Source organism: Panulirus ornatus, chromosome 12 (assembly GCF_036320965.1).
Source record: "Panulirus ornatus isolate Po-2019 chromosome 12, ASM3632096v1, whole genome shotgun sequence".
NCBI lineage: Eukaryota > Metazoa > Arthropoda > Malacostraca > Decapoda > Palinuridae > Panulirus > Panulirus ornatus.
In genome coordinates, this window is record NC_092235.1 from 460,788 (window position 1) to 483,950 (window position 23,163).

Genomic DNA, 23,163 nt, shown 5'->3' on the forward strand with positions numbered 1-23,163 from the left:
GATGAAACTTTACAGCTAGTTTTCAGTTTGAAAAAAGAAAAAAGAAAATAATCCAAAACTTGTTTTTCATGTTTTTCCCAAGGATAAAGTATTGTACGCACGACTTCAGACAACTATGAGCAATAACATATATAGGTAACATTAAACCCAATGTTAGGGACCAAATCAACTGGACGGTTTCATCAACAATCATGCCATATCAACCAGGACATATTTCATTCTTTAACATTGAAGCAACATATTAACATACATATCCTGTAGTTGGTCCACGTAAGCCTAATGATCCTGATGAAGTGATTATGCAGATAAGAGATGATGGGAAATACTCTAACAATAATGAGCTTGAAAACAAAGTTAATTAGCATAAGTGACTCGTCAATAAGTAAGCTCAAGAATATTTTTTTCTCTAATTACAAAACTGTAGGTATTGGGGAAATATGGTATGTACTTCTTGATATCTAAAATATTCGCCTTTGTCTTTGTTGAGTTTGTAGAAAAATGTGGTTGTTTGTTATCTACTTGTCTTAGATTTATCCCATCCTACGTTTATATTTATGAATGTATTACCAATTCCATCACAGCAATGCCCCTTACCTCTCCTTGTCCTGTGGAAATGTGTGTAAAATGTGATGTGTGGGAGTAGTTTTCCTCCTCTTACATATCACACATAGATAACATCTTTTTCTGCTCATAATCATATATCTGATTAATCTCATGTGAGTTCTACGTACCGAATCATAGACAACATTAACTCTCACCGTCATGTTCACTACAGAGAGAGACACCATTATCTCTCACCATCATATTCACTGCAGAGAGAGACACCATTATCTCTCACCGTCATGTTCACTATAGAGGGAGACTCCATTATCTCTCACCATCATGTTCAATACAGAGGGAGACACCATTGTCTCTCACCATCATGTTCACTACAGAGGGAGACACCATTATCTCTCAATATCATGTTCACTACAGAGGGAGACACCATTATCTCTCACCATCATTAAGTTCTGGCCTGCAAGTAACAGAGATCTGCTACTCAGGACCACCTGGCCATTGTTTGTTTGTGCCAACATTTCCATCTATCGATCGCCAATATACCCAGTCTGTCCCATCTATCGATCACTATAACCAATCTGTCCCATCTATTTATTTTCATTATACACTGTATGTCCCCATCTATCGATCTTCACTATACCCTGTCTGCCACCATCTATCGATCTTCACTATACCCTGTCTGTCCCATCTATCGATCTTCACGATACCTTGTCTGTCCTATCTATCGATCTTCACTATACCCAGCCTGTCCCATCTATGGATCTTCTCTATACCCTGTCTGTCCCGTCTATCGATCTTCACTATGCCCTGTCTGTCCCATCAATCAATTCATTATAATGTGTGTCCCATCTACACATCTTCACTATACCCTGTCTGTCCCATCTATGGATCTTCACTATACCCTGTCTGTCCCATCTACGAAGCTTCACTGTACCTGTCAGTCCCATGTATGCATCTTCACTACACCCTGTCTCTCCCATCTATGGATATTCACTATACCCTATCTGTCCCATCTATCAATCTTCACTGTACACAGTCTGGCCCACCTATGGATATTCACTATACCCTGTCTGTCCCATCTATCGATCTTCACTATATCCAGTCTGTCCCATCCACCTGTACCCCTGGTCACCATGTAATAACCATTAACCCACCTACAATATTTTAGATGGTCTCTACATTCAAAATCGCCGAAGTCGACATGCTTTTGTTTCTATGAAGTCGACTATGCTTTTATTTCTATGTGGGATATTAGAGCAAGGGGGTACCTTACTATATTTTTCCATATCAATATACTCACTATATTTCTGTACGTACAAGGATAACCGAGGTTACTTCGTAAAGTGCACAACGTAATCTTAGTATCTTCAACATGGGAGTTTTTGCAAAAAGCTCAGTTGTGGAGGTGGTCGAGCAGCAGCAGGTGCTCTGGGTCGCCCTCCTTGACCAGGCCTACCTGCCTTTCCACGATGAGGATGATTTGCTGGACCGTCCACCACACGAGACCCGACTCCCACATATAGATGAGTTGGGTTGCGATGATGACGACATACATGTCATCGTGCCCACCAACGACCAGTTGCAAGGGGTTCTCAAAACCGTCCTGCAGAGGTATACCATCAGGGTCGTCAACGTTCCATACAAAATCTCGAGGACGAACGTCTGGGAATTCTTCAAGCAGTTCGGCGACATCGTTCGCTTCGACATGCAGTCCTACACGACCTACGAGAACCACCGCGGGATTGCCGTCATCCAGTACTCCTGCTATGCCTCCTACAAGAAAGCACTTCTTGCCGACATGACACCACTCTCCGTCAACGGACGCTGTGCAAAAGTGAAACCTCACCGTCCCACTGATGCTGACCAAGTGACCTCGCCCACTCAAGTGGCATTGCAGCCCACACTCCCTACCAGACCCACCATCCATGAGGAAATGCAGCCCACCCCACTTGTCAGGCCCACCTTCAGGGAGACATGTCAGGTCTCAAGACCTGTCAGGCCCACCATTCAAGACCGACTTGGTCCCCCAACACATGTCAGGCTCACCATTCAAGACCGACTTGGTCCCCCAACACATGTCAGGCCCAGCGTTCTAGACCGACTGGGACCAATAACACATGACATGTCCTACGTTACAGACCGATTGCACTCCGCACCACGTACGGGCGTTAAAAGGCGTGTCGAGATGACACACGCTCCCCACGCCAAAAGATTCAGTTGGTGAGGAACCTGAGGTCTTTCTTAATGCTGGTGCTGCAGGAGAACACGACCCTAGAGTGGACACTGGAGGTGTGTTTATGTTTGTGTTTGGGTTATCACTGAGGAACCAACACCAAGACAACTTTAGTTTGGCCTCGCCACGGATTACGTTAATCTGGCGGAAGTCTGGCTTTCTCCCAGTAGTGGATGACACATAATATCTACGTAGGGACGTTGAAAAACAAAGAAAGAAAAAAAATGGGAACATTATCCCGCCCAAAAAAAATACATAGATTCACGGGGATAATTTCCTTCGTCTTCAAAGAAAAAATGAAACTCTTCCTACGCTACCGTGCCTTCCATAAAGCAACCCTCAAAGAAATCACTTTCTACACAATGCGCAAGGAGTCGGTTAGCCAATCTTTATATGGCTGGGGCTATTGTTCCCTCTGATTGATTCATTTTTCAAGATTAAGGAAAGTTATAATAAAAATATTGTATTGAGTTTCTCCGTTGGCGTCAGGGTAAACACCCATCCCCCCCGAAGCTTGGTTACCTTTCCGTGGTGGGGGGGACTTCATGGATTGGGCAGTAGCAACCATCGTTGGTTGCTTCTGTTCAATCCATGAACGAAAAACCAAGCATCTTGAACGTAATTGTCGTAGAAATTCACTTGGTGTCAAAACTGACGCGAGTTTGTCTCAATTTTGTCAGAAATGTTTGTGCGTCTCGGCCTGATGGCGGGAGTCGGTTTGGCGCTGTGGTCATGAGGGAATACGAGGAAGATTGGCAACCGTCCCAGAAGTAGCTACAGTGAGGCCCAGCAGCTGTCCCTAATACTGTGGAAGGCACTCATGTAAGGTGTGCAGTGAGGCGCAGCAGTAACAAGGGAAACGGACAACCAAAACAGCAATCTTGATCATCAGGAGGATATCCAATGCTCAGAGTAGATAAGGACGATTACTGTATGGCTTCGCTCAGAGGATGAAATTCTTAGCCGTGAAAATCAACAAGTAAAATAACTAGTAGTTAGTGGTAGTGAAGTGGAATTACCGCATTTCTGTGGTCTTAATAGTAAAACGAAACTTTTCGTTTTCTCCATCAATCTAGAGGTGTTGTAGACCACCATCCTTAAGGTTGTAAGGTAATGGTAAGTACAAGGTTATGACCTCAGCAAATTTGTGATGGAAAGTGCAGGAAACGTGGTAATGTATATGATATAAATCATATAGTTGTATAATAAATGTGTATCAAAATTTTGTCTTCTCTGTTCCCGTTCATTAATTCAAATACAGGTAAGTTTTCTCTCTAACGAAGTGGGATAAGCTACGTGCACTCGACTTGTAAATGTGGTGACTTTCCCTTCATTACCACAATGGTGTGCTGAACTGAAGATGTAGAATTCCGTAGATGAAGCTAAGATAGGAAATCAATCTACATCAAAAATTGAACGTATGCATCTTTAGATGGACATAAAACAAACGGACGGAGGAGCACAGTGGAGCAAATGAATTTCAATATCACCACTTAAAGTAGGCCTTTCAAGTAGTTGTGGCTTTAAAGCAAACTTTTTCTAGTCAAGGTTTAGTCAGCACCTAAACTAATCCCCACGACTTTACCTTAAGAAATATTTTCAGAAGGTACTTTCTGAACATATTTCTAAGGTAAGATCATTTAGGTTTGGTTTAGATGCTACCCTAACCTAGGCTAGAAAAAGTTTCCTTTCCTTCAGAGCCCCAACTACGTATACGGGCTACTGTTGATATTAAACAGTAACAGAAAGGTGATAAAACTGAGATGAAATGAATGAAAATATAGAATGGGTCAGTTGAAAGTTGAAGTATTTGCTAAATACAATTTTTGACAGATCCAAATGCATCCTAAAGTCAGTCACTTAAATCACAATGCTGAATATTGTTTTGATTGTTGGAACTAGTTACAGGAAGTAAAAATATCAAGCTTAAAGGGATGCCATTACAATAACTTTATATACCTGTATAGGATCTCTTAAACTTCTTTTCCCTAAAGCTGAATGGATTTAAGTCGTTTAATCTGCTCTCTGAATTTGTTTCTCAGTCCAGTAACCATCTTTGGAGATTACCTGAGTAATTTCTCCATTCAATGTCTTCCTTTTCAAATTGGTTGACGACCACAGCAGTACAATATCCAAGCTGGGATGGCTATGTTTTGGGAAGGCGAGAGGTCAGGTTATGCAAGAATGTTAGAAATCGCTTCCATCAGTTTCTACCCTATCTACTCTAAATATTTTGGGTTATAGAACCTAGAGATTTACGAGTAAATAATACAATATAGTTTTCTTGGCAAGATATCCAACGTGAGATTATAGTCATAATAACAATATAGTCACAAGGCCAATATATAGTCACCGGAATATTATATTTATCACGATAATGTATCACTTATGACAAAATATGCATGATTAAAAAATGACAATATAGCACCTACAAAAAATATCTCCCACCGAAACGGGAAGTCAGCACCACAAGTAAAGCATCCTCCTCGAAGGCTCAGAGTGGGGTGCCTAAATGTGTGTGGATGTAACCAAGATGTAAAAACCCTTACTGGAAAAACAATCACTCTTGAAGTAGAACCTTCAGACACAATTGAAAATGTGAAGGAAAATAGTGAAATTGGAGAAAAAATGTAGCTTAGACATTGAAGCTTATTGATACAGTGGTTAAATTGATGAGAACTGCTATTGACGTTTGTGTAAATAAATTATACATTTCCTTTTTTCCATAGCCAGAGGTTGAACCATTATGTGACATTCATTTTTTTCATTCATTTCAAGCTAGAAGTTTTCAGTTTTCTAAATTGTTTCTTACATTTTTCATATGCATATATATGTATGTGTGTGTGTGTATATGTGCGTATGTATGTGTATGTGTATATGTATATATATGTGTATATTATCCCTGGGGATAGGGGTGAAAGAATACTTCCCACGTATTCCTCGCGTGTCGTAGAAAGCGCCTAGAGGGGACGGGAGCGGGGGGCCAGAAATCCTCCCCTCCTTGTATTAACTTTCTAAAATGGGAAACAGAAGAAGGAGTCACGCGGGGAGTGCTCATCCTCCTCGAAGGCTCAGAGTGGGGTGCCTAAATGTGTGTGGATGTAACCAAGATGTGAAAAAAGGAGAGATAGGTAGTATGTTTGAGGAAAGGAACCTGGATGTTTTGGCTCTGAGTGAAACGAAGCTCAAGGGTAAAGGGGAAGAGTGGTTTGGGAATGTCTGGGGAGTAAAGTCAGGGGTTAGTGAGAGGACAAGAGCAAGGGAAGGAGTAGCAATACTCCTGAAACAGGAGTTGTGGGAGTATATGATAGAGTGTAAGAAAGTAAATTCTCGATTAATATGGGTAAAACTGAAAGTTGATGGAGAGAGGTGGGTGATTATTGGTGCATATGCACCTGGGCATGAGAAGAAAGATCAAGAGAGGCAAGTGTTTTGGGAGCAGCTGAATGAGTGTGTTAGTGGTTTTGATGCACGAGACCGGGTTATAGTGATGGGTGATTTGAATGCAAAGGTGAGTAATGTGGCAGTTGAGGGAATAATTGGTATACATGGGGTGTTCAGTGTTGTAAATGGAAATGGTGAAGAGCTTGTAGATTTATGTGCTGAAAAAGGACTGATGATTGGGAATACCTGGTTTAAAAAGCGAGATATACATAAGTATACTTATGTAAGTAGGAGAGATGGCCAGAGAGCGTTATTGGATTACGTGTTAATTGACAGGCGTGCGAAAGAGAGACTTTTGGATGTTAATGTGCTGAGAGGTGCAACTGGAGGGATGTCTGATCATTATCTTGTGGAGGCTAAGGTGAAGATTTGTATGGGTTTTCAGAAAAGAAGAGTGAATGTTGGGGTGAAGAGGGTGGTGAGAGTAAGTGAGCTTGAGAAGGAGACCTGTGTGAGGAAGTACCAGGAGAGACTGAGTACAGAATGGAAAACGGTGAGAACAATGGAAGCAAGGGGAGTGGGGGAGGAATGGGATGTATTTAGGGAATCAGTGATGGATTGCGCAAAAGATGCTTGTGGCATGAGAAGAGTGGGAGGTGGGTTGATTAGAAAGGGTAGTGAGTGGTGGGATGAAGAAGTAAGAGTATTAGTGAAAGAGAAGAGAGAGGCATTTGGACGATTTTTGCAAGGAAAAAATGCAATTGAGTGGGAGATGTATAAAAGAAAGAGACAGGAGGTCAAGAGAAAGGTGCAAGAGGTGAAAAAAAGGGCAAATGAGAGTTGGGGTGAGAGAGTATCATTAAATTTTAGGGAGAATAAAAAGATGTTCTGGAAGGAGGTAAATAAAGTGCGTAAGACAAGGGAGCAAATGGGAACTTCAGTGAAGGGCGCAAATGGGGAGGTGATAACAAGTAGTGGTGATGTGAGAAGGAGATGGAGTGAGTATTTTGAAGGTTTGTTGAATGTGTTTGATGATAGAGTGGCAGATATAGGGTGTTTTGGTCGAGGTGGTGTGCAAAGTGAGAGGGTTAGGGAAAATGATTTGGTAAACAGAGAAGAGGTAGTGAAAGCTTTGCGGAAGATGAAAGCCGGCAAGGCAGCAGGTTTGGATGGTATTGCAGTGGAATTTATTAAAAAAGGGGGTGACTGTATTGTTGACTGGTTGGTAAGGTTATTTAATGTATGTATGACTCATGTTGAGGTGCCTGAGGATTGGCGGAATGCGTGCATAGTGCCATTGTACAAAGGCAAAGGGGATAAGAGTGAATGCTCAAATTACAGAGGTATAAGTTTGTTGAGTATTCCTGGTAAATTATATGGGAGGGTATTGATTGAGAGGGTGAAGGCATGTACAGAGCATCAGATTGGGAAAGAGCAGTGTGGTTTCAGAAGTGGTAGAGGATGTGTGGATCAGGTGTTTGCTTTGAAGAATGTATGTGAGAAATACTTAGAAAAGCAAATGGATTTGTATGTAGCATTTATGGATCTGGAGAAGGCATATGATAGAGTTGATAGAGATGCTCTGTGGAAGGTATTAAGAATATATGGTGTGGGAGGAAAGTTGTTAGAAGCAGTGAAAAGTTTTTATCGAGGATGTAAGGCATGTGTACGTGTAGGAAGAGAGGAAAGTGATTGGTTCTCAGTGAATGTAGGTTTGCGGCAGGGGTGTGTGATGTCTCCATGGTTGTTTAATTTGTTTATGGATGGGGTTGTTAGGGAGGTGAATGCAAGAGTTTTGGAAAGAGGGGCAAGTATGAAGTCTGTTGGGGATGAGAGAGCTTGGGAAGTGAGTCAGTTGTTGTTCGCTGATGATACAGCGCTGGTGGCTGATTCATGTGAGAAACTGCAGAAGCTGGTGACTGAGTTTGGTAAAGTGTGTGAAAGAAGAAAGTTAAGAGTAAATGTGAATAAGAGCAAGGTTATTAGGTACAGTAGGGTTGAGGGTCAAGTCAATTGGGAGGTGAGTTTGAATGGAGAAAAACTGGAGGAAGTGAAGTGTTTTAGATATCTGGGAGTGGATCTGGCAGCGGATGGAACCATGGAAGCGGAAGTGGATCATAGGGTGGGGGAGGGGGCGAAAATTCTGGGGGCCTTGAAGAATGTGTGGAAGTCGAGAACATTATCTCGGAAAGCAAAAATGGGTATGTTTGAAGGAATAGTGGTTCCAACAATGTTGTATGGTTGCGAGGCGTGGGCTATGGATAGAGTTGTGCGCAGGAGGATGGATGTGCTGGAAATGAGATGTTTGAGGACAATGTGTGGTGTGAGGTGGTTTGATCGAGTAAGTAACGTAAGGGTAAGAGAGATGTGTGGAAATAAAAAGAGCGTGGTTGAGAGAGCAGAAGAGGGTGTTTTGAAGTGGTTTGGGCACATGGAGAGGATGAGTGAGGAAAGATTGACCAAGAGGATATATGTGTCGGAGGTGGAGGGAGCAAGGAGAAGAGGGAGACCAAATTGGAGGTGGAAAGATGGAGTGAAAAAGATTTTGTGTGATCGGGGCCTGAACATGCAGGAGGGTGAAAGGAGGGCAAGGAATAGAGTGAATTGGAGCGATGTGGTATACCGGGGTTGACGTGCTGTCAGTGGATTGAATCAAGGCATGTGAAGCGTCTGGGGTAAACCATGGAAGGCTGTGTAGGTATGTATATTTGCGTGTGTGGACGTATGTATATACATATGTATGGGGGGGGGGGGTTGGGCCATTTCTTTCGTCTGTTTCCTTGCGCTACCTCGCAAACGCGGGAGAAAGCGACAAAGTATAAAAAAAAAAAAAAAAATATCACATTGCTAATATAGCCAAGGTGACGATATATACACGATAGTACTGTAACGAAAATAAGAAGATAGCCAAAATGACAATATGTTCGTAATGACAATACTGCCACTATGTATATATATTCTCCATGACACTATAGCTACACTGACAGTAAAGCTATCTTCACAAAAGCATAAAATTGAAAATACAGCAAACAACAATATAGCCACCATGACAATACAGCCATCTTGACAGTAAAGTCATGATATAAATCAATCGCCAGGACATTAGAAACGCGTTGAGATTAATTTACAGACTTTATAGATATCATGAAAATATTGCCCCCATGTCAATATATTTGCTATGACAATTTAGCCATTATGATAATACAGGCACGTCGACAATGTATTCACTATGACAATAAAACTACCATGATCATATAACTGATATGACAATACAGTCAAAGGAAAAATATAGAAACATTCAACTTATATTCACAAAGGCAATATAACCACCTGACAATATAGATAGTGTAAATAAATAGTCGTTTTCGGATCATAGGAAACATATAGACTCCAGGACAATATAATCTCTGTGAAAAAACAGTGACTCAGACAGGATTTATCATTATAATATAGTCATAACTTTATAGCTGTCATGTAATTGTAGTCACCATGATAAAATTATCACAATGAAATAAAACGGCATTACAATATAGTTACCATAATCATACACCAATCATGATTATATAATCAGCAGGTTGACATAAACAATATCACAGTGTAAAAACCATGACAATATAAGGATGTGATGATATGATATCTGTTCACTTACACTTACAATACCAAACATGCCGCCATGAAAATATTATTATCATGATCATATAATGACAACAATATTGTAGCTAACAGCAAAATATATCCCGAACGACAAAGTTAACCATAGCAATATAGCTATCAAGTTGATATAGCGACCAAGATAATGTAGCCAGGACGGCATTATATTGAAAATAACGATACAGCCACCATGCCAATGTCTTCACCATGACAATGTAGCTACCATGAAAATATAGTAACCTTGACTATATACCTACCATGATGAAATATTTGAATTGAAAAATATCTACAACAAGAGTTTAGCTGCTAAAACACGATGTCACCTTGCCAATATCGCCAAAATGTTATTATTGCCATCATGACAATATACCGCCAGAAAAGAAATATATATATACCCACTACTTGACAATATAGCTATTCTGACAATATTGCCAACATGAAAAGACAGTCACCTCCTTGTTATATAACAAAAATGACAAATAGCCATCATGGCAATATAGCGACCTAACAATACAGCCATCATGGCAATATAGTGACCTAACAATACAGCCACCATGGCAATATAGTGACCTAACAATACAGCCACCATGGCAATATAGTGACCTAACAATACAGCCATCATGGCAATATAGTTGCCATAACAATGTAATCTTAATGACAATATAGCCAACATGACTATATAGTCACAATGACAATACAACCACCGTGACAATACAGATAACATGACAGTACCGTCTCTAAGACAATATTGCCATCAATTGAACAAATTAAATGACAATATAGATATTATGGCAACACAGTCACCATGACAATATACTCAGAAATGCAATATAATCGCCATAATGAAATCATCCTATCATGAAAATATAACCACCTTACCATTTTGGTTTCCATTACAATGTAGCCACAGTAATAAAAGATTTACCAAGACAGTACTGAAACCATAACAATATAGCATATCATGGCAATGTAGTCAACTGATAATTTTATCAAAATGACAATTTCTCTTCTATAATGGCAAATCCTGAAGGGCAATATCAACACCATTAAAAAAGCTTCTATTGAAATACAGTCACTATGACATTATAGATATCATGATAGAAAATCACCATGACAATATAGTTATCATGGCAATATAGCCACTATGACATTATAGTCATAATGAGAATATAGTCGCTGTGACAATATTGTTACCATGATAATATAATTATCATAATAATATATTGCTTATAACAAATTATGCATGAGTTAAATAATGACAATATATCACCTATATATAAAGATCACCTTGCATATATAGCTAAAGTGACGATATATACATCATAGCAATGTAACTAAAATGAAAAGATAGCCAAAATAACGGTTTGTTCATAATGACAATACTGCCACTATGAAAATATGTTCCCCAACTGCCACTATGAAAATATGTTCCCCAACTGCCACTATGAAAATATGTTCCACATGACACTATGAAAATATGTTCCACATGACACTATAGCTACACTGACAATAAAGCCATATTCACATAAGAGTAACATTGAAAATACAGCTACATTGTCATGGTGACGATATTGGCATGGTGGCTGTATTGTTATTTTCAATATAATGCCATCCTAACTACATTATCTTGTTCGCTATATTTACTTGCTGGCTATATTGCTATGGTTGATTTAGTCGTTGGGAATATATTATGTCATTAACTACAATTTTGTTTTAATCGTCGGATCATAATAATAATATTATCATCGCGGCTTATTTGGTAATGTGTGTGCAAGTGTTTGGATGTCTTATCATTGTAAGACTCACGCACACTTCCATTAATTTTTCATTAAGTATTTGTCATTATCATTTTACTGTGAGTTACATAGAGTTAGATGCATGTTGCCACGGGCTCACTGTTCCCACGGGCTACTGTTAATCAGGATGTTTGAACACGTAAGAGCTGATCTGTTATTTGAACACGTTGTTGAATGGGTGTTGACGGACTCCCATATAACCCCTGTCAGTGTGACCTGAGGGGACACACTGGCCAGCATCGTCACACTGTTCACTAGAGTGTGTCGTAGTGTGTCATAAGACTATAGCCCAGAGTACTACAGATGGACGTACACGTTTTGTTGTAATAAATCTACAAAGGCCGCCTGATCTTCATTGTGTACCACAGACGAAGAAGACCTGATTTCCTTCCTCTCAACTCAACCTTACAAATGGTGGCAGTGACGTAAGAACCCACGTGACCACACACGACCGTCACATCTACTTCATATTTCTACGTCTGGTGTTGCCAGCAGTCATACAAGCCTACCTGACACAGTCCTGGCGCTCCCTCCTGTGGACGTTAAGGGCGGAACCCCATGGCCGGCTGCGTTCTCCACCACCCGTACCTCAATGCAGTGAAGATACGTCTTTATTGCATTGCTGACACTGTGTCGCTTGCAAGGGCATCAAGATAGCGCCACCACCGTGCAGTGTTGTCATCACATCCAGACGTGTCAAGCAAGGTCAGCCATCCTGCCAACACCAACGTGGAGGTCATCTTGTCAACCGCTCCAGAGACGCGTCATCATCAGCCGTGGCGACATCCCAGACGTCAGCATCGCGTGGTCCAGCCCTTGTCGCTCACTCAACTTTCCTACTAGCGAGTCGCTACTCTGCACACATCTTCACCTCGCTACACCCAGCGAGTCGCTACTCTGCACACGTCTTCACCTCGCTACACCCAGCGAGTCGCTACTCTGCACACATCTTCACCTCGCTACACCCAGCGAGTCGCTACTCTGCACACGTCTTCACCTCGCTACACCCAGCGAGTCGCTACTCTGCACACATCTTCACCTCGCTACACCCAGCGAGTCGCTACTCTGCACACGTCTTCACCTCGCTACACCCAGCGAGCCGCTACTCTGCACACGTCTTCACCTCGCTACACCCAGCCAGCCGCTACTCTGCACACGTCTTCACCTCGCTACACCCAGCCAGCCGCTACTCTGCACACATCTTCACCTCGCTACGCTACACCCAAGACGTCTTCGTGAGCGAACCTCCATTCAGGTAGGAACTATGTCAAAATGGTTCACTCTGTGAGATATGCTCCTTTTGTGTGCTACTAGTTCCTAGTCTATAAATATAGACATATATATACTTTGTAGTTTAGCAAATTAATCTAAGTTTTCAGTTATTCTTGCACATATTCTTTCTTATGTTTTCATACATTGGTACTATTGTTTTTAGTGATGATTACTTTCATATATAGAGTCCATTACTGATATGTTATACTATTATGTGCACCTCTCATATACAGTCTTGTATTCATATGTTATACTGTTATGCCAGACTTTTATTGCCTTTATTTCATTACAATAATTTCAAATGATATTCATGTTATGTATTTTGTATTAGGTCAATATTGTTAATTATATTTTAAATATTTTTTGGGTGGCTATTACTTACACACTTTAAGTAAGATTGTATTACATTTCCAAAGATATTCCACGCGGTAATCGTAAAGGTTCATATGTACTTAGGAAATTACCTAGAATCTCTTATTATAAACGGAACCAGCCTTCTAAAATGGTGACGTCACACAAAGTTGTTTTGACAGATTCTGGTGACACAGATGACCCACAGAAACCTTCTCACACGTTACCACACCCACACCCACCTCCCACCTCCACATCACAAAAACTCAGGACAATCAATTCCTTCACAAAAAAACTGTTTTCACACTAAAACAAGCTAGGGAACCACACGAGTTATTTGATGGTAAACTCAAATTTTGATCGGTGGATTAGAAATGCAGAGGACATTGTTGAACATAATGGTGATTCAGGAGACAGAGCGCTTATATCGGCTGCTAAAAATCTCATTGATTTCCACCAGCCTAACAATTACGCTAGGGTTGTTTATGACTCAGATGACATTGGAAACTGTACATCTTGGGAGGAATTTAAAACGTTGTTTACATCAAGTTGTGAGGAATCATTCTCAGATAGTTTACTACACGTCCTTTTACGTGCTCTTAACACAACATACTTGGATGATACGTCAGTCCCTGATCACTGGAGTACCTTACATGGAAGAATGAGATTAGTTAGGCAGGCTTATGAATCCTCACCCTGGATATCAGCCATGATGAATGCTGAAACTCATGTGCAAACATTCATGCGTTTATTACACATAACCTTCATTCTCAAGGACCTGACCTCCAGACGTAAGACGACGGTTACTTAATGAGAACATCGACCCATCATTGTGGGTCAGTAACAAAAGTGTTGAATTACACTCAAAAGAAAGGTGGTTATTCCAACACCAAGACACTGGGGAGAGTGTCGGCTTCCCAAAGTGTGACGTAACATTCTAGTGGTCAACACAATCATTCTTCTCACGGTCAAATACAGCGATTCAGTGATGACAAACACTCACATAAAGTGACGTGCTTCCGGTGTGGCCAACCAGGACATAAAGCGAATGTGTGTCCTTACACATGGGACTCATTCTCACGTGAGCCTCGACCAGAACAAACGCAGTCAACAACCCATGTCATCACAACCTCGGTCACAATTCCGGTGAGCGAGTCATCATTTCCTCCAGTCAGACACCAAGCTGACCTTCACCCGCCCAACACAACCAAGCTGGTGTTCATATCATAGCAACGCTAGACACACTTCAACCGAGCCTTAGCTAGACAGACGTCATCTAACACAAGTTCATCATGTCATTATCAACAATGACAATCTCTCTCTCATGACACGACTCCATCACATAAGAAACTCTTAAGACATTCTCGTTCTTCGCCATTTTCTCACATTACAAGTTTCGATTTAGTGGGTTCTTTCCAGGATAAGCCAATCACAATGTTTCTAGACAGCAGCGCGGAAGCAGATGTCATTCATTGTGATTTTATTCAACCATTAATGGGACGCACTCAACTTGTTCAATGCTCGGACTTTTACCCATCCCTTCAAAGTATCTCAAATGAAAATCTCGACGTAAGGGGCACTATTAAAATGAACATTCGCATGGGCGACTCGGTCATTACCGTAACCCCTTACATTGTTCGTGGTGTAACTTTTCCTGCTAACTTGTTACTAGGACGCCACTCTATGTGTGGCACAACATAAGATCTGTCCTATTTATCATGTGGTTTGTGTTGATAATACGTTCCTGCCATTGTCAGAGAAGAGTTCTCACTCAGTCAGAGTCATTAATACATCTGCTCCCACGTCCTGCTTCACGGTAGACAATACGCATCCTTTTTACTTTTCTACTCATCATTGTCCTGGTAAACTGAGAACCAACATGACTCTGCATAGTAACACATTAACGAAGGTTCCTCTCTCACTTTCTCGAACATGGATGAATGATCATGGACTCAGACATAGTCAGGGTGATCTCGCACTAAGAGTAGTTGCTGAACCTTCATCACTAACTGTCACACGACTATCCATGATGGACGCCTCTATTCATGAGACCCCAGATGGAGAGGTCACCATATACATTGCCAATACGGGACCCACAACTGTCCGTCTCCGCAGAGGTGCTAAGCTGGTGGAATTCTCCGTCTTGAAGTCGGGAGTTCAAGATGAGGAGTTGCCTGATCGCAGACATCCGTCTAGTCTCACATTCCACTAACCCACCACCACCTACTGCTCCTACCTGTGACTCAGCAGTGCACGTAACCTCCCCACCATCACCTCTGACTCAGCAGTGCACGTCACCTCCCCACCATCACCCCTGACCCAGCAGTGCAGGTCCCCTCCCCACCATCACTCCTGACTCAGCCGTGCACGTCCCTTCCCCACCATCACCCCTGACTCAACAGTGCACGTCACCTCCCCACCATCACCCCTGACAGCAGTGCATGTCCCCTCCCCACCATCACCCCTGACTCAGCCGTGCACGTCCCCTCCCCACCATCACCCCTGACTCAGCAGTGTACGTCTCCTCCCCACCATCACATGATATCCATGGTAGGATTAACCAAGCATGTTGACCACTTAACCAGTATAGGTCTACCATTGCCTTATCAGCAGAACGACTTGGATGTTTACATTATTAACTTAGAGGAAAACACACAAGTCCCATCTACGTCCCAGCTTATCAATTGCCACACACACGCACACAAAGACACAGCAAACAAACCTCTTTAGGACATGTTGAAAGATAATGTTATAGAGGAATCACGACCACCATGGAGTTAACCACATCTGACCGTTCCGAAAAAGGACGGAACTTTTAGACTCAGTCATAGATTTTAGAAAACTCAACAAGGTCACTTTGAAAGATGTTTTCCCATTACCAGTGGTATCAGAGCTTCTTCATAGCCTCGGTAACAATAAGGTATTTTCAACTTTGGATTTATTGAGCGGATTTTGGCAGATTCCCTTGTCAGAGGAAAGCCGCCCCCTGACTGTGTTCAGTACGCCAGATGGTCATTGGCAGTTCATATGCATCATGGCCTTCGGTCTTCATTCCTCACCGGTGATCACCTTCTCAAGGTTAATGACTAACATTTGTCGTCACATGTTGGGCAAAGATGTATTGGTTTATCTTGATGATATAATTGTCATGTCTCCAGATATTGCTTTTCATTTCAAAAGTCTTGAGAGAGTATTTCTACGAGTTAAGGATGCGAACCTAAAAGTCAAGTTATCCAAATGTTCCTTTCTACAAACAAGAATTAATTATTTAGGTCACACCGTTGATGAAAACGGTATTCAACCTAATGCACATAAAGTAAACACAATTGTAGAATGGCCAGTCCCATCCACAACAGACAAGGTCAAATCCTTCCTTGGTTTAGCAGGATATTATCGAAGATTTATCGCTAATTTCGCGGAGATCGTCCACCCACTCACTTCACTATTGAAACAGGAAGTTACATTCCAGTGGTGGACCACAGCGCAAGACATTGTATTCAACTTATACTCAGTAACTGAGTTAGAAGGTCTTGCAGTAGTTTGGGCACTCAACATCTTAAAGAATACATATATGGTTACCCTATTACAGTTTATACAGATCACAGAGCACTGTGAAGTATTTGTCAAAGACAATATCCTACAGGAAAGTTTCAGAAATGGTTTTTAACTACACAAACATTTGACCCAGATTTTCGTTTTGTTTCTGGCTCATCCAATGTAGTTGCAGACGCGCTTTCCCGCAGAGTGGGTGCAGTCACTGTAGATAATAGCCTCGTAGATGTTGATATAGAGAGGTTGAGACAGCATCAACGGGATGACCCAGTCTGGGGTCATGTCATAGAATTCCTAGATGGTATAAGATCTTCCTTGGATGCTAAGACACTTGTTCCAGTCACAGAAATGTATTTAGCACAGTGAGGGAGTCTTGTGGAAGGACGCGAAGTTAGGAGTGCTCGCCCGTGTTGTTAAACAAACAATAATTCCAACAGCATTAGTACAGCATTTCTTGAAGTTAGCACATGATTCAACCCAGGCCGCACACCCAGGCCGCACACCCAGGCCGCACACCCAGGCCGCGCACCCAGGCCGCACACCCAGGCCGCACACCCAGGCCGCACACCCAGGCTGCACACCCAGGCCGCACACCCAGGCGACCCCAGGCCGCACACCCAGGCCGCACACCCAGGCGACCCCAGGACGCACACCCAGGCCGCACACCCAGGCCGCACACCCAGGCGACCCCAGGCCGCACACCCAGGCGACCCCAGGCCGTACACCCAGGCCGCACACCCAGGCCGCACACCCAGGCGACCCCAGGCCGCACACCCAGGCGACCCCAGGCCGTACACCCAGGCCGCACACCCAGGCCGCACACCCAGGCGACCCCAGGCCGCACACCCAGGCGACCCCAGGCCGTACACCCAGGCCGCACACCCAGGCCGCACACCCAGGCGACCCCAGGCCGCACACCCAGGCGACCCCAGGCCGCACACCCAGGCAGCACACCCAGGCCGCACACCCAGGCGACCCCAGGCCGCACACCCAGGCCGCACACCCAGGCGACCCCAGGCCGCACACCCAGGCCGCACACCCAGGCCGCACACCCAGGCGACCCCAGGCCGCACACCCAGGCGACTCCAGGCGGCACACCCAGGCCGCACACCCAGGCAGCACACCCAGGCCACACGCCCAGGCGACCCTACGACGCACACCCGGGCCCCACACCCAGGCGTCCCCAGGCCACACACCCAAGCCATCCCAGGCCGCACACCCAGGTGACTCCAGGCCGCACACCTAGGCGACCCCAGGCCACACACCCAGGCCGCACACCCAGGCCGCACACCCAGGCAGCACACCCAGGCCACACGCCCAGGCGACCCTACGAAGCACACCCGGGCCCCACACCCAGTCGTCCCCAGGCCGCACACCCAAGCCATCCCAGGCCGCACACCCAGGCTCCACACCCAGGCGACCCAAGGCCGCACACCCAGGCTGCACACCCAGGCGACCCCAGGCCGCACATCCAGGCGACCCCAGGCCGTACACCCAGGCCGCACACCCAAGCTGCACACCCAGGCGACCCCAGGCCGTACATCCAGGCTGCACACCCAGGCGACCCCAGGCAGCACACCCAGGCTGCACACCCAGGTGTCCCCAGGCCGTACACCCAGGCCGCACACCCAGGCAGCACACCCAGGCCGCACACCCAGGCGACCCCAGGCCGCACACAAAGGCCGCACACCTAGGCGACCCCAGGCCGCACACCCAGGCGACCCCAAGTCGCACAACCAGGCCGCACACCCAGGCCGCAAACCCAGGCGACCCCAGGCCAAACACCCAGGCGACCCCAGGCCGCACACCCTGGTGACCCCAGGCCGCATACCCAGGCCGCACACCCAGGCGACCCCAGGCCGCACACCCTGGTGACCCCAGGCCGCATACCCAGGCCGCACACCCAGGTCGCACACCCAAGCGACCCCATGCTGCACACACAGGCCGCACACCCAGGCGACCCCAGGCCGCACACCCAGGCTACACACCCAGGCCGCACACCCAGGCCGCATACCCAGGCCGCACACCCAGGCCGCACACCCAGGCTGCACACCCAGGCTACACATCCAGGCCGCAAACCCAGGCTGCACACCCAGGCGACCCCAGGCCGCACACCCAGGCCGCACATCTAGGCTGCACACTCAGGCTACACACCCAGGCCGCACACCCAGGCCGCACATCTAGGCTGCACACCCAGGCTACACACCCAGGCGACCCCAGGCCGCACACCCAGGCCGCACACCCAGGCCGCACATCTAGGCTGCACACCCAGGCTACACACCCAGGCCGCACACCCAGGCCGCATACCCAGGCCGCACATCCAGGCCGCACACCCAGGCTGCACACCCAGGCGACCCCGGGCCGCACACCCAGGCCGCACATCTGGGCTGCACACCCAGGCTACACACCCAGGCCGCACACCCAGGCCGCATACCCAGGCCGCATACCCAGGCCGCACACCCAGGCCGCACACCCTGGCTTCACACCCAGGCCGCACACCCAGGCTGCACACCCAGGCGACCCCAGGCCGCACACCCAGGCCGCACATCTAGGCTGCACACCCAGGCTACACACCCAGGCCGCACACCCAGGCCGCACACCCAGGCCGCACACCCAGGCTACACACCCAGGCCGCACACCCAGGCCGCACACCCAGGCTACACACCCAGGCCGTACACCCAGGCCGCACACCCAGGCCGCACACCCAGGCTACACACCCAGGCCGCACACCCAGGCCGCACACCCAGGCCGCACACCCAGGCTACACACCCAGGCCGCACACCCAGGCTACACATCCAGGCCGCACATCCAGGCTGCACACCCAGGCGACACCAGGCCGCACACCCAGGCAGCACACCCAGGCAGCACACCCAGGCCACACGCCCAGGCCGCACACCCAGGCCGTTCACCAAGGCCGCATACCCAGGCTGCACACCCAGGCTACACACCCAGGCCGCACACCCAGGCTGCACACTCAGGCGACCCCAGGCCGCACACCCAGGCCGCACATCCAGGCTGCACACCCAGGCCGCACACCCAGGCCGCACACCCAGGCCGCACACCCAGGCTGCACACCCAGGCTGCACACCCAGGCCGCACATCTAGGCTGCACACCCAGGCTACACACCCAGGCCGCACACCCAGGCCGCACATCTAGGCTGCACACCCAGGCTACACGCCCAGGCCGCATACCCAGGCCGCACACCCAGGCCGCACACCCAGGCTACACACCCAGGCCGCACACCCAGGCCGCATACCCAGGCCGCACTCCCAGGCCGCACACCCAGGCTGCACACCCAGGCTACACACCCAGGCCGCATACCCAGGCCGCACACCCAGGCCGCACATCTTGGCTGCACACCCAGGCTACACACCCAGGCCGCACACCCAGGTCGCACACCCAGGCCGCATACCCAGGCCGCACACCCAGGCCGCACACCCAGGCCGCACATCTAGGCTGCACACCCAGGCCGCACACCCAGGCTGCACACTCAGGCCGCATACCCAGGCCGCACATCTAGGCTGCACACCCAGGCCGCATACCCAGGCCGCACACTCAGGCCGCACACCCAGGCCGCACATCTAGGCTGCACACCCAGGCCGCACACCCAGGCTGCACACTCAGGCCGCACACCCAGGCTACACATCCAGGCCGCACACCCAGGCCGCATACCCAGGCCGCACACCCAGGCCGCACACCCAGGCCGCATACCCAGGCTGCACACCCAGGCCGCACATCTAGGCTGCACACCCAGGCTACACACCCAGGCCGCACACCCAGGCCGCACACCCAGGTCGCGCACCCAGGCCGCACATCCAGGCCGCACACCCAGGCTGCACACCCAGGCTACACACCCAGGCAACACACCCAGGCCGCACACCCAGGCCGCACACCCAGGCCGCATACCCAGGCCGCCCACCCAGGCCGCACACCCAGGCCGCACACCCAGGCCGCACACCCAGGCCGCACACCCAGGCTACACACCCAGGCCGCACACCCAGGCTACACATCCAGGCCGCACATCCAGGCTGCACACCCAGGCGACACCAGGCCGCACACCCAGGCAGCACACCCAGGCAGCACACCCAGGCCGCACACCCAGGCTGCACACCCAGGCCGCACACCCAGGCAGCACACCCAGGCAGCACACCCAGGCCACACGCCCAGGCCGCACACCCAGGCCGTTCACCAAGGCCGCATACCCAGGCTGCACACCCAGGCTACACACCCAGGCCGCACACCCAGGCTGCACACTCAGGCGACCCCAGGCCGCACACCCAGGCCGCACATCCAGGCTGCACACCCAGGCCGCACACCCAGGCCGCACACCCAGGCCGCACACCCAGGCTGCACACCCAGGCTGCACACCCAGGCCGCACATCTAGGCTGCACACCCAGGCTACACACCCAGGCCGCACACCCAGGCCGCACATCTAGGCTGCACACCCAGGCTACACGCCCAGGCCGCATACCCAGGCCGCACACCCAGGCCGCACACCCAGGCTACACACCCAGGCCGCACACCCAGGCCGCATACCCAGGCCGCACTCCCAGGCCGCACACCCAGGCTGCACACCCAGGCTACACACCCAGGCCGCATACCCAGGCCGCACACCCAGGCCGCACATCTTGGCTGCACACCCAGGCTACACACCCAGGCCGCACACCCAGGTCGCACACCCAGGCCGCATACCCAGGCCGCACACCCAGGCCGCACACCCAGGCCGCACATCTAGGCTGCACACCCAGGCCGCACACCCAGGCTGCACACTCAGGCCGCATACCCAGGCCGCACATCTAGGCTGCACACCCAGGCCGCATACCCAGGCCGCACACTCAGGCCGCACACCCAGGCCGCACATCTAGGCTGCACACCCAGGCCGCACACCCAGGCTGCACACTCAGGCCGCACACCCAGGCCGCACACCCAGGCTACACATCCAGGCCGCACACCCAGGCCGCATACCCAGGCCGCACACCCAGGCCGCACACCCAGGCCGCATACCCAGGCTGCACACCCAGGCCGCACATCTAGGCTGCACACCCAGGCTACACACCCAGGCCGCACACCCAGGCCGCACACCCAGGTCGCGCACCCAGGCCGCACATCCAGGCCGCACATCTAGGCTGCACACCCAGGCTACACACCCAGGCAACACACCCAGGCCGCACACCCAGGCCGCACACCCAGGCCGCATACCCAGGCCGCCCACCCAGGCCGCACACCCAGGCCGCACACCCAGGCTGCACACCCAGGCCGCACCCCCAGGCTGCACACCCAGGCGTCCCCAGGCCGTACACCCAGGCGACCCCAGGCCGCACACCCAGGCGACCCCAGGCCGCACACCCAGGCGACCCCAGACCGCACACCCAGGCTGCGCACCCAGGCGACCCCAGGCCGCACACAGAGGCCGCACACCGAGGCTGCACACCAAGGCGACCCCAGGCCGCACACCCAGGCCGCACACCCAGGCTGCACACCCAGGCGACCCCAGGCCGCACACCCAAGCGACCCCAGGTCGCACACCTAGGCTGCACACCCAGGCCGCACACCCAGGCCGTTCACCAAGGCCGCACACCCAGGCTACCCCATGTCGCACACACAGGCCGCACACCCAGGCGACCCCAGGCCGTACACCCAGACCGCACACCCACGCTGCACACCCAGACGACCCTAGGCCGCACACCCAGGCCGTACACCCAGGCGACCCCAGGCCGCACACCCAGGCCGCACACCTAGGCGACCCCAGGCCGCACACCCAGGCGACCCCAGGCCACACACCCAGGCTGCCCGCCCAGGCGACCCCAGGCCGCACACCCAGGCGACCCCAGGCCGCACACCCAGGCGACCCCAGGCCGCACACCCAGTCCGCACACCCATGCGACCCCAGGCCGCACACCCAGTCCGCACACCCACGCGACCCCAGGCCGCACACAGAGACCGCACTCCCAGGCCGCAAACACAGGCGACCCCAGGCCGCACACCCAGGCGACCCCAGGCCGCACACTCAGGCGACCCCAGGCCGCACACCCAGGCCGTACACTCAGGCGACCCCAGGCCGCGCACCCAAGCCGCACACCCAGACCGCACAACCAGGCGACCCCAGGCCGCACACCCAAGCCGCACACCCAGGCCTCACACCCAGGTGACCCCAGGCCGCACACCCTGGTGACCCCAGGCCGCATACCCAGGTCGCACACCCAGGCGAACCCAGGCTGCACACACAGGCCGCACACCAAGGCGACCCCAGGGAGTACACACAGGCGACCCCAGGTTGCACACCCAGGCCGCAAACCCAGCCGACCCCAGGGAGCACACCCAGGCGACCCCAGGCCGCACATCCAGGCTGCACACACAGGCGACC